The sequence below is a fragment of the Nicotiana sylvestris genome, chromosome 2 (genome assembly GCF_000393655.2).
Source record: "Nicotiana sylvestris chromosome 2, ASM39365v2, whole genome shotgun sequence".
In the NCBI taxonomy this organism is placed as follows: domain Eukaryota; kingdom Viridiplantae; phylum Streptophyta; class Magnoliopsida; order Solanales; family Solanaceae; genus Nicotiana; species Nicotiana sylvestris.
The window spans coordinates 105,922,081-105,936,309 of NC_091058.1; the positions used below are offsets into that span (position 1 = coordinate 105,922,081).

The following is a 14,229-nucleotide window of genomic DNA, read 5'->3' on the forward strand; positions in this document are numbered from 1 at the left end:
ATGCTTATGTCCAAAAGCCCACTTAATCTTCTCTTGCACCAACTAATATACTTCCGACTTAGCAAAGCATAAAATTAAGATTGCTGCATGGCAAAAAAAAAAAAAAAGAGAAAGTAAGGAAACAAAAGAAAACGATTTGCATACTTTTTCAGGTCTCAGGTAACACGAAGCTAGGAAGAAACAGTACTCAAATGCATAGAGAACAGCCAGATATAACCAACAAATGAAAGAAGTACAAAAGGGATTCGAAATAAACTCTGACCATGGTTTCCGGCTTTGTCTAATCTAGGGGTGGCAAATGGGCGGGTCGGGCTGAATTTGGGCGGATCAAGATGAGTTAGGTCAATAAATGGGTCATTACCCAACCCAGTCCAAAGTATACTTGGGTTAAGATGGGCTAAACAATGGGTCATAATCCAACCCGCCCAACTTGACCCATGTTTTAGAATCATGCTCATCTTGCATAAAAAAAGTCTTTTACCTTAAAATGTGTAAGTTGAAAAACATTTTGGGGGTGGGGGTGGGTGGACAATGCAGAAAAACGAAAAAGGATGATGCAGAAAAACGAAAAAACAGAAAACAGAAAATTAAAAATAAAAAAAAAAAGTGATTTTTTTTGAGGGGTTTGCGAGGCGGGGGGGGGTGGTGCAGAAAAAAAAACAGAAAATTTGAGGAGGGGGGTTTTGCCGGGGGGAGAGCCGGGTGGGTGGATGGTGCAGAAAAACAAAAGAACATAAAATTAAAAATACAAAAAATAAAGAAGTAAAATTGGGGCAACTAAATAAATTTCTATATAAGTTAGGTTGAGATATCTTTTGTTTTGGGTGAGTTTCATGTGTTGTATTTGGGCTGCTTAATGAGTTAGAATGGATTATAAAATATAATGGGTTAACTTGGGCTCAATCCAATTTGACACATAAGCTAAAATATTGGTAACCCAATCCATTAATCTCTTGGCGGATTGAGCGGGTTAAATGAATTTGGGCTCAAATTGCCACCCTAGTCTAATCCAAGAAAAAGAAACATTTCACTGTTTATAGAGAAGGATCGTTTTTTCTAATTCATCATAAGATTATTCTCTAAATGCTCAATAAGGCAGCAAGATGAGGACCTAATCCCAATTAGTACCTGTTTAAATAAGCATTAAATTGATTGGTCCCTTGTATCTGTTATCTATATTCTAATATATAGAAGAGCCTTGGAAGCAGCTGGCCGTTGTCTTGCCAGCTTGCCGACCAAGGCTCTTTTTGGTCATTTCATATTTAGTTTTTATAATTATTTGATCATTTAAAGTGGCTCTAAGTTTTGATTGGTTCAAATAACTTGATTATTATGCTAACTTTATTAATTTTAGTTGTATAGACATTTTAGCCCTTTGAGGGAGCCGTATATCTCTTCGAGTGGGTCCATCTCTCATTACAAATTGCGGTTGGAAAATCCATTACCATGACAACTTTTTATATATAACTCGCCAAATTCTATGAATGCTCGTAGGGAGACAAATTTTTGGTTTAAATATATTCATGATTACTTCTAAACTCTAAAGCTCAGAGCTGCCACTATCAAGCTGTTTAGAAATTTTCAAGAACTAACTTTATATATCATAAGCTATAATAGATATTATGGTAATTTAATTTTATAAATTTCTTCTAAATTAATTTTGTAGATCACATACTAAAATTATTTATGTGGTAATTGATTTTTTACTGAAATTATAATGCCCAAAAAGTTATAAATGTCAACTTATTTCAACAAAGACTTTCTTTTTTAAAAATCAAATCATTTTACAGGAAAATATTTATCAAATCATCTTCTAATACCTTTTATTATGGTTAACTTTGGTAATTTCAATTCTAAAAATTCTTAATATGGTGACTGTATCAAATATTATTTGGGTTGGTAAATACGTGCACAATGTTTTGTGAAATAGTTTGATAAATTCAAGTTGAAGAAAAATATTTTGCAGAAGACATTTTATTTTTGCGGCATATTTTTGTTTAATTGTCTATTATAAAGTTAGATTTCATTTTAAGGTCTTTTTATCTGTTCAAAATTTTCTCAAAAGGTTTTCAAATAGATATATAAGTGAGCTCTATAAAATACATAAGATTTTTATTGTTTACTACTTCGCAATTACTAACCTGTATTAACTAAGAGTGTACTTTCTAAATAATCCGAATGAAAATGAGATGAATACAGCACACAAAAAGGTATTAAACGTTCATAGTTCTAAGGTTGAAACTTTTTAAATATCTATCAAACAACAAACTGAAATAACAAAATTTATTAAAACATCATAATTAAATTAGGTATCTAAAACAAAAGAAAGGTAGAACCAAGAATGAGCAAAAAAAATTCACATTATTAATTCAAGCATTTTACATTTTTTGAGAAAATTTTGTTTTAAAAAAATAGAATTGGTTGCCTTTGAAAGACGTGTTTATTTCCTCACTTTTATGTATCGTATCTTTCTTTATCTTATCTTAATGTTCTAAAAGTTGACAATAGAAATACATATATGTTCCTATTATTATTATTATTATTATTATTATTATTATTATTATTATTATTATTATTCCTATAGGACTAAAAAGATAAAATATTTAGTTGGGTGAATTGAATTTAAATTAAAGTACAACAACAATTATAACAAAAAACAAATTAAGAAGTAGAAAACAAACTTTGTCAGAGTTCAGATTGTTGGGCCCGTGCGTAAGCACGGGCAACGTAATCTAGTTCACATAGAGAAATTTTAGAGTGTGTTATACTGAATATGAGATTTCTTTTATCAGTAAAAGAATCTCAGACAAAAGCGCGACATGTAAACGCAAATATACCGTCCATGCATCTTACCCCTGTAATCTGATCTGGTTGGTTTTTTCATCGACCAATAGAATCAGCAACCACAAAAGCCTGTTTCATCTGTGTAAGCTTAGGATAGTTAAATAATTGAGCAGCCAAATTTGATAAAATACCTGAGGTTAACTTCCATTTTTCTGAGAAATCACCATAGTTATCATGGGGCTAAATGAGCTACATATGTTATGATTTTCTTACCAACTAATATAGCTGAAGACCTCAGGTTATTTATTATGTAGCTAAGTGAGCTACATATCTGAAGATTTTGATGTGATTACCATAGTAATTATATAGCTTAAGACCACAGTTAAACAAAAAAATGCAAATGATGGACACACATGAAATCAAATCTGACATCATTGAAGCACACAGATAAAACTATTAAAGACGATGGCCTGAGAACTTACTGATCAAAGAAATCCTTCAGCTTTGTATTCTTATTCAAGTCCAAAGATTCTTGAAGTCCCAGATAGACTTAATGCTCTAGTATAACCCCATTCCCCAGCGCGCGCGCACACATACCAACACCCAAAAGAAAAGGATGGAAGATGGTATTAAATCGTCTGCTCTTAGCCTTCTGCAAGCCGCAACGGGAAGGAAAAAAAAAACTTGAAAGCCCACATTAATAGCAGGTCTAATTCCCAATGTTTCATGTATGACATATGTCCCAACTTTGTGGGATACATTTTAATGGGGGAGACCATTAGTTTCATTGAATAGCTTCGGGACAAAAGCACTCGAGCAATGAACCAGAGATGATTCAATTCTGAACCACGGGTCTATCTATTTCTAGATTGCTTAATTCTCTTCCCCAACTTTGAGACCATATTCCATGCTTTCTCAAAGCAATGTGGTTCTGTAGCTAAATATTCTACAAAGGTCAGCAGTAAACTAGTAAAGTGCCATAATCACTTCACATGGTTCATGAAGATCCACTATCCGGATATACTAACCCTAAGTTGGTTCTTCCTTAACATGCAACTTAATCCCCAAGAATGCATACCATTATAGTGCAAAAACAATTCTATCCTCTTATCTCTGGCCTTTCTAGGCAAAATAATGATAAGCCTTTTCATGGAGATTCTACATACCTTCACATTCTTCACAAATTGATCATAACTGTCGTGTCCATAGAAGAAAGGCTCTTTTCGGAATGTCTATATAGCAGAACGCATTCCAGTTAGCATCAAAGTGAAAGAACATACACGGATAAATACTGACATTTGTATATCATTATTGGACATCCATGGATGATTTGAGACATACAACCATGAATGGCATCATAAAGTAGCCAAGTCATGGAACAAGGCGATATAAGTGGAAAACGAAATATATATACCAGATTGGGTCTCATGCGCATCCGGGTCACAGCATAAGTAACCAAAAATAAAGAAAATGGTCCGAAGAGGTAGTAGCTCACCAATTTGGTAAACATGAAACCAAATTCCACAAGTCCAATGAGTAGTCAAAGTCTTGTAAATCAACACGAAGCTCAGGACCTATAAATATCAGCAGAAGTGAGAGACTAGGAGGGTAAAAGCCCCCCATCAGATTTGAGATACATGAGAATTGTAATAATCTAATTATAACCGAAAGAAAAAAAAGATGAGTAATCCACATCAACGAAACCAGAAACATGTAAGCAACAAACCAGATCCTTTTAGTCTTGAATTCTGAAGAAAGCAAGAAAAGACATTGCTGTAAATACAAAAGGTCGAGCTTGAAGTTTCATTTAAGTGGTACACCTGTGTTCTGATGATGAAGGAATGCTCAAACTAAATCAGAAGGCAGTACTCCACGAGTAAATGCTCACATACTTAGGCCGAAAACCATCACAAATGATCTCTTCTATGTTCATAACCTTCTCTTTGTTCCTTGCATCAGTGGAACCTCATCTCCCACGTCCACTCATCTACCACAGTGAGTTACTTATCAATAAACTGGAGGAAACAGAAATAAGAACAACTATTCCACAATCTCAATAACACTAGAAGGAAACATACCTCAAAATTCATTTATAATAAATTTTAATTCTCTCTCCCTCCCTCTCCCTCTCCCTTTCTCTCTCTCTCTCTCTCTCTCACACACACACACACACACACACACACACACACACAAACACACAACAGTGCATACCTACCAGAATAGACACCTGGTCTCAGACTGCTGATCAAGGATAAATCCAGCACACAAGCAGATAACTCAGATAACTCAGATAAGCACACAAGCTTATCTGAGTTAATAATTAAACAAACTGATCAATCTGTGGAAGCACAATGTTTCCAACAATCCACTCCTCCAAAAGAAAAACCAATTGTAGATCCTACAGTTGCAAAGCATGCCTTCTTCAATTTCCATGAATGATTTTTCTCTGTTTATCCAGATCATGACTACGGATACAGATACCGCAGAGCTACGAGAAACCTAGGAACCAAATGTGAAATAGGAAAAGAACAAATATGCAGAACAGCAGAAGGCAACCTAGGAACCATGAACATTATATTCAGCTCGCCTACACTAGATAGAGAAGCACTTGAACTAGCGCAGCTAGAATATATCAGTTGCAAGGAATCAAAAGGATGAGATTCACCATTTTGAAAAATAATAATGTACCTAGATAAGCGCCACAAACAGACTTGAATTGAGTGTGCAGAATGCCTCAGCAAAATATCCTAGGACGATCAAGCAAGCTCGATCTGTAATGTGGTTTAATCCTATACAGTGCAACCATTTTATATCTGAGTTTTTTATAATCCTGTACATAATATCTATATGTATTCCATTCGTATAACTAGACATCATATATTTACATTCACACAATATATTCTTACCTGCAAATATTTTTTTTTAAAAATCTAAATTAATAAATTTGCTAAGCAACCATTTATTATTAACAGATAATAAAAAATATGAATTGGACCAGTCTATGTCTAGATCAACTTCAAGCTAGATTATAAATTAAGATTTAATTAGATCCACTAGTAGTCTCAAAGTTAACACACACCCTTAAAGAAAAATTCAAAATTAAGGAAGACTTATCAGCTAATCTTTGGAGTTTACAACCATCAACGCTATACTCATAAAGTTCCTAATCACTAACTTACACAACCACTAAGTTAGCTACCTTAGCGCACAAATCTCACCAGTCAACCAGTGGAAAAAAAGAATGTATGTTTTCCACTTAAAGAACTGAAAAGAGAAAAAGAACTTTTAGCAAAATTGCATCCCCCGTACCGAAAAACTTTTGACACAAGGCAATTCTGTAGCTAGCAACCTTCAGAGAGCACCCCAGAGGAAGAGATTCAAAGGAAGCCTCCTGTATCATATTGATCTAACTGTCGTGATATATCTCGAGCTTCAGTAGTAACCAGATAAATATAAAGACAAAATTTACAGCATTAGTAGTATGAAAGGCCATAAAATCTAGATATACAGAAAACTTCTCAACAGCATTTCTCAGATGTAATATCTGACATCAACGAGAGAAAGAGTAGGATAAACCACTTTAAAATCTATGTGATTCAAATATTCAAAATGAAACGTGGGGTATTCGATTGCTGATCACTGATAATAATTAGCATGGTCCAGCACAAAGATTTTGTGGTATCTTGATCTCCCACTTGATCTGCATGTAGTGATGACAGTAGCATTAGTTTTATAAAAAACGAAGGTGCAAAGAACTGTTAACAATAAACGGAAGTGCATAGTTCAAATGCTCAAAAAAATAAGAAAAATAAATGCATTAAAAGTGAACATGTCTTGCAGATAATTAATAGCCTTGAACTTAGCAATAATCATTAGCAACTCCAGCAAGTGTTAGAAATAAGTTGTTATAGATTATAGGCATCGAGGGAATTCATTTGGCAAAATAGTGATGGAAAAAGGAGGTTGTTGTTGTTGCGGAAGCCAAATGTATACAGTGTGAATGAGTCACAACTACTATACCAAAAATTATGGCGGCCACTAAATAATAAATAAGACACTAATACAACAATAAAAGGAATACCAGAATTTACGAGGTTCGGCCAATTTTGCCTACTTCCTCGGGCAAAACCAATATTTTATTCCACTCCAAAAATACAAGTGAAATAATACTAAAGAGAGAAGATACAAATGCCTTAAGAAGATAAGAAGGCAAATAAGAGGTGTGTTTAAATCCTAAACATTAGGCCTTCTTTTATATTTGCAAAATATGGATGCAACTTTTGATGATGGTGATTTGGCCTTGATGTTGTTGGGGTCACTTCCTGATGAGTACGAACACCTTGAAACTACTCTACTCCATGGGAATGACGAAATTTCTCTCAAAGAAGTTTGTTCGGATTTTTACAGTTATGAACAAAAAAAGGGAGAAAAACAGAAGGGCGGAGAAGGAGAAACACTGGTTGTGAGGGGTCGTCCTCAAAATCAAACGAGGACAAAGAAAGGAAGATCCAAGTCAAGATCTAGACCCAGCAAAGATGAATGTGCCTTTTGTCGAGAAAAGGGCCACTGGAAGAAAGACTGTCCGAAGTTGAAGAATAAGGCCAAACATAACAATGTAAAGGCCATTATGGATTCAAATGTAGCTGATGGTGATGATTCAGACTTCTCATTAGTTACAACAGAGCTATCAACATCATCAGACATATGGTTGATGGACTCGGCTTGTAGCTATCATATGTGTCCCAACAGGGACTGGTTCGTGAATTTTCAAGAAGAGAATATGGAGTCGTCCACACAGCGGATAACAACCCTCTTACCTCATATGATATTGGTTAACAATACGATTAAGGAACCATGATGGAATGATCAGAACATTAACAGATGTTCGATATGTACCGGGTTTGAAGAAAAATCTCATCTCTGTGGGAGCCCTAGAATCAAAAGGGTTCAAAATCATTGTAGAAAATGGAGTGATGAGAGTATGCTCCGGTGCACTAGTGGTAATGAAGGCCAATCGGAAGAAAAATAACATATACCGTTATCGCGGTAGTACAGTTATTGGGACAACGACAGTAACATCCAGTGACGAATAAGAGGCAGAAGCAACTAGGCTATGGCACATGCGCTTGGGACATGCTGGAGGAAAATCTTTGAAAAATCTATCAGATCAAGAATTGTTAAAAGGAGTAAAGGCTTGCAACTTGGGGTTTTGCGAACATTGTGTCAAAGGGAAACAGATAAGGGTTAAATTTGGTACAGCGATCCATAATACTAAAGGCATTTTGGATTATGTACACTCTGATGTTTGGGGTCCTTCCAAAACACCTTCATTGGGTGGGAAGCACTATTTTGTAACCTTTGTTGATGATTTTTCCCGAAGAGTGTGGGTGTATACAATGAAGAGCAAAGATGAAGTGTTGGGAATTTTTCTCAAATGGAAGACGATGGTGGAGAATCAAACAGGCAGGAGGATCAAGTGTATTCGCACAAACAATGTAGGTGAATACAAAAATGATCATTTTAATAAGGTCTGTGAAAATGATGGCATCATCCGACACTTCACTGTCAGACATACACCGCAACAGAATGGAGTGGCAGTACGTATGAACCGGACCTTGCTGGAGAAGGTACGGAGTATGTTGTCCAATACTGGCTTGGACAAGGAATTTTGGGCTGAGGCAATTACATATGCATGCCACCTCATTAATCGCTTACCATCTGCTGCTATTGATGGCAAGACACCATTTGAAAAATGGTATGGAAAGCCTGCTGTAGATTATGACTCTTTGCACGTGTTTGGCTCAACTGCATATTATCATGTGACAGAGTCAAAATTGGATCCAAGGGCAAAGAAGGCTATTTTTATGGGAATTACTTCTGGAGTCAAAGGATATCGCTTATGGTGTCCTATGACAAAGAAAGTAATATTCAGCAGGGATGTTACCTTTGATGAATCTGCTATGGTAAATAAGGTAACAGAAGATACCAAACAAAATGAGGGTGCTTCTAAGCAGGTGGAGTTTGAGGGAAAATTTATTTTTCCTACACAAGAAGTAGATGAGGAAACAAATGAAGATTATCCTCTGGAAGAAGAGCTAGTAGAGAGGTAGATTCCAACTCAGGAACCTCAACAACAACTTGAATCAATTGCAACCAGCAGGCCAAAAAGGACAATAACAAAACCTGCTCGTCTTATAGAGATGGTTGCTTGTGCCGCCTCAATTGTAGCTGATGATGTTCCTACCACTTATAAAGACGCAGTCCAAAGTTCAGAAGAAGATAAGTGGAGGATTGCCATGAATGATGAAATACAGTCCCTTCATCAGAATCATACATGGAGATTGGCCAATCTCCCGAAGGGAAAGAAAGCAATTGGGTGCAAATGGGTATTTGCAAAGAAAGAAGGATTTCCTAACCAAGAAGATGTTCGCTACAAAGCAAGATTGGTGGCCAAAGGATATGCTCAAAAGGAGGGAATTGATTACAATGAAGTGTTTTCTCCAGTTGTAAAACATTCCTCCATTAGAATTATGTTGGCTTTGGTAGCACAGTTGGATTTGGAACTAGTTCAGATGGATGTAAAAATTGTGTTTTTACATGGAAACTTGGAGGAAGAAATCTACATGACTCAGCCAGAAGGATTCAAAGTTGCTGGAAAGGAAAATATGGTGTGCAAACTTGAAAAATCGTTGTATGGATTGAAACAATCTTCTAGACAATGGTACAAGCGATTTGACAAGTTTATATTGCGACAAAGGTACAAGAGAAGCAAGTACGATCATTTTGTGTATTTGCGCAAGCCTAAAGATGGTTCCTTTATATATCTTCTCCTATATGTTGATAGCTTCGAAGAATTCAGAAGAAATTGATAAGTTGAAGATTCAACTGAAGAAGGAGTTCGAGATGAAGGATTTGGGTGAGGCAAAGAAAATTCTTGGCATGGAGATAATTAGAGATAGACGTTCAAAGAAACTCTGTTTATCTCAAAAGGAATATTTGAAGAGAGTACTTCAACGTTTTGGCATAGATGACAAGACTAAGCCAGTTAGTACTCCACTTGCTTCCCATTTTAAGCTAAGTACTACTATGTCGCCAATGGATGAAGCTGAACGAGAGTATATGTCAAAGGTACCATACGCAAATGTTGTTGGTAGCTTGATGTATGCAATGGTTTGCACAAGGCCTGACATTTCACAAGCTGTTGGAGTTATTAGCAGATATATGCACAATCCAGGGAAGGAGCATTGGCAAGCTGTGAAGTGGATTCTACGGTATATTCATAATACTGTAGATGTCGGGTTAGTTTTTGAGCAGGAAGACAATCAGTCTGTAGTTGGATATTGTGACTCAGATTTTGCGGGTGATCTGGACAAACGAAGATCAACTACTGGTTATGTGTTTACTTTTGCAAAGGCACCAGTTAGTTGGAAGTCTACTTTGCAGTCAACAGTTGCTTTGTCTACAACAGAGGCAGAGTACATGGCTATTACAGAGGCTGTGAAAGAGGCAATTTGGCTTCAAGGATTGCTAAAGGAGCTTGGTGTTGAACAAAAAGGTATCACAATTTTTTGTGATAGTCAAAGTGCTATTCAATTAGCGAAGAACCAAGTTTATCATGCAAGGACGAAGCACATTGATGTTCGGTATCATTTCGTACGAGAAATCATAGAAGAAGGTGGAGTCACGGTGAAGAAAATTCATACTACAGAGAATCCTGCTGATATGCTGACAAAGGTGGTGATTGCGGTCAAGTTTCAACATTGTTTGGATTTGATCAACATTGTTGAACACTGAAGATTGAAGATGAAGACACAACCAAAATTTGTTATTGAGAGAAAATTGAAGATGTGGAATTTTGCCAAGGCGGAGATTTGTTGAGTGCCAAAGTCCCACATCGTTGGTACTTCACCCTATAAAAAAAGGCCTAATGTTTAGGATTTAAACACACATCTCATTTGCCTTCTTATCTTCTTAAGGCATTTGTATCTTCTCTCTATAGTATTATTTCACTTGGATTTTTGGAGTGGAATAAAATATTGGTTGTGTCCGAGGAAGTAGGCAAAATTGGCCGAACCTCGTAAATTCTGGTGTTCCTTTTACTGTTGTATTATTGTCTTATTTATTATTTAGTGGCTGTCATAATTTTTGGTATAGTAGTTGTGACTCATTCACACTATATACATTTGGCTTCCGCAACCTAAAGATTTCTTGTGAGCTTCGAAATTTTTTAACAACATAGTGCATAGATTAGCAACACAGCGAACACTATAATACATGTCCACCAAAAGCCCTTTCAAACACCTGAAAGAACTAAGAAATTTATTCAACTTAGGATATACCTTATGACATTCTTGTTTAAGTATGCAAGTCCTATTTTGACCATAGGCGATATGGTACCCATTTTAAGTACACAAGTCCTGTTCCTTTCTCCTTTTACTTTGTCTTTCCTTTTTCCTTTTTCCTGTTGGTTGGTTGGGGGGGGGGGGGGTTAAATTGTTTCTGTATTTAATAAGGTGAGGGAAAAGTGCACATTCATGTATTTGTAATACCGCAACATCGATATTTTTTTAATTTTTCTTTTTTGTATTTTGAAACGTCACCCACAAACCCCTTGGCCATGAGCTAACAATGGCACTTTCTTGCTTTGCTCTCTTGGTGAAACAAATCCCAAACGTCATGGTTGGAGGTGGAGGGGCACGCTATCCCTCCCTTGTCTCGAAATTTGATAATTCTAGAAGGTGGTAACAGTAGACACCCATGTATATCTTTTTTACATGGCTGGAACTCCTGATTATTCAGCAGCAATAGAGTTTTACAAGCTTCTAAGTAAGAGGTTCCATGCATTTAGGCATGGATGTGATGTCGAGATTCCCAAAGTTACGTAGAGGCTTTTAACTCTCTCTTTCTTCTTTCTAACCTGCTTCTTCACTTATTTCTATCTTCCTAGTACCTACATCACTACCTCAGCAATTCTCTCTATTTAAATTCAATCAGCAATGCTCTTGTCAGGATCGGTAATAAGGGAATAGGAAAGTCTCAAAGGAAGCTTTAAAACTTAATATACAAAATCTTTCCAAGAGATTAAAGTTACTTTTGTCTTCCTTCTGTTTCCGTGACATTTTTGGGGATGAAGGAGCGTATTGTGGTCATTATTTGGACATTTTTATGTTTCATTCCAGTAGGATAAACTACTTAATTCATTGTAGAGAACAAGAGTCACCAGTTTTCTTGGGATCTTCTATTTTAAATCAAACTTACCTCACACATGAGTAACAAATAAAAACTTACCGAGGAGACTTACTTTTTGTCTTCTCGTTTATCAAGATAGTATTCATTGCAGAGAAAATAGTCAACAGTGTCATGCTCAGTGTTTACTTTTTCAAATCAAAATTATCTCACACATGAGAAACCAAATCAAAAGCAAAACCTATAAAATGTAACAAGAGATCAGATTCTTTCCTATCTACACCAATTTGACATCTATAGGGTTACAAAGATGTGCCTTTGCATATTTTTCAGAAGCAAGGTGCATTCGTTTGCATTTTGATGCGTGATACTTAATGTCACTGCCACCTCACATACGAGGAACCGAATCAAATAAATTTAATGCATTGGTTTCCAATAGAGTAGCTAGCGAATAAAACTAAAACATGTATTAGTTTGCATTTTGATGCGTGATACTTAATATCATGGGCGAAGCTACATTCACATAAGAGTGGTCAAGTCAAAAATTTACAGTGTATATATAGTTAAAATATTAAGTTTTAGAGGTATATAACATATATTGGACACTCTATGTCTATTTTTTTTCATTTCGTTCGAGTTTGACCACCCTTAAAAAAATTAGAAAAATTTCTGGCTTCGCCACTGCTTAATATTATGGATAAAATAGAGGTTTGTCACAGAGTAGAGTACTAAAACAGTAAAACTAGAGAATCGAACCACCAACCTTTTTTCTTCTTTACAGCCTTAAGGACTTTGATATCGCATTTTTCATTATCCGTACTGTGAGATCCTCAAATACATCACTGTACTTCCCTCTTCAACCTTCCTTACCACCTCGCAATCATCCTGCTCCCTAAACAACCAATTAGCAAATACAATAAAAAAACGTTTACTTCATTTACACAATAAATTAGGTAATTACCCATTTTCGACGGCTAGGATTCGTAATCCGAATACACCCTTGGGTCGGATCACATTGAGATGGGTGTAATCCAGGCTTTAGAGGACGGAGCGGGACAGAAAATACATCCGAGGAGCGGAACAGTGGTGGAGTTACCGGCGGCGAAGGTCGAGCATGTGCCTTCCGTTTTTGTTATGGCTGCGTATCAGAAAACGATGTGCCGGAGCCGAAAGAAAGATGACGAGGCAGGCGCGCGAATTGAAGCGATATACGTACGGAGAGAGAGAGAACAGCTGCGGACGCGGGAACGGGAACGACCCGCAAGGACAGAAACTTCTTTTACTCCGTATTTATTTAAGAACGACTTATTGCGACGTTTTATTATCCTCCTTTCTTTGGAATTAAAATTGTACGACATATACTAACCATGGCTTAGCCGGCCTGTTTGGCCAAGCTTCTAGGAGACCAAAAATATTTTTTTTCCTCAAAAAAATACTTTTAAAAAAGTTTAAATTGTTTGGCCAAGATAAAAAATTACTTTTGATCAGCAACAGAAGGAGTTTTTCTGTTTTTGGGAAGAAACAGTAAATTCTAGCTTCTTCCAAATAATAGAAGAAGAAGCAGAAAATTAATTTATTCAAGACAAAAATATCCTCACTATAAATATGTATTTTCTAAATTATCCCTTTTCGATTATTTTTTTTTCATTTTTGTTTCTTGTTTTTGCAATTCTTTTAAATTTAAATATATCATATACATGAGTCATATTGTAACTTTCCGAATTCTTTAATGACTTTCTTGTTTTGATTTTTTCTTTGTGTAATGTCTTCTAACTTTCCAAATTATTTTCTTCTTTTTTCACACTAAAGCAAATTATATATATCCTTCTTTGGATTATCAATTCTCTACTTATAAATAATCATTTATAATTTCTTCTCTTATAGGCTATTAATTCCCGAAACTTTAAAACAATTATCAAATCTAATTTGTGAAAATGACCTACAAATAGGTAATTTATAATTGCAATGCATAATCTATATATTATCAAAAGAAAAAGAAAAAGCCTCCACATTAAGTCAAGTGGCAGCCTCATAATAGGTCACTTGGCAATTCAGGACAAAGTTAGTCAGGTTAGATAATAATTAGTTTCTTTTTGAATTTAAATTTTAAAAAATTAAAGTATACATTATGTGTTGTTAATAATTAGTTACTCTTTTTGAATTTGAGTTTAAGAATTATTTTTATTTTACGCTCAATGCCATCTTTCAAGTTTGACACTTAGAATCATCTTGTTACAGTTATCATGGCTATGCAAAATT

At 35.6% G+C, this 14,229-nt stretch overlaps 1 long non-coding RNA gene across 13 annotated transcripts; it reads right to left on the reverse strand.

The window, feature by feature from the left end:
• LOC104220716 (uncharacterized) lies at nt 1-13,244 on the reverse strand. Of its 13 annotated transcripts, none has more exons than XR_011405447.1 (6): nt 12,932-13,244; nt 12,734-12,855; nt 6,094-6,484; nt 3,951-4,771; nt 2,854-2,922; nt 1-83 (listed from the first exon to the last, which is right to left on the reverse strand). It is a non-coding gene; the product is annotated as an uncharacterized lncRNA (long non-coding RNA). The 13 variants fall into 13 exon arrangements; XR_011405445.1 differs by lacking the exon at nt 1-83 and having other exon boundaries at nt 2,693-4,016; nt 4,280-4,358; nt 4,677-4,771; XR_011405448.1 differs by lacking the exon at nt 1-83 and having other exon boundaries at nt 2,693-2,922; nt 3,951-4,016; nt 4,280-4,771.
• Nucleotides 13,245-14,229: the final 985 nt, after the last annotated feature.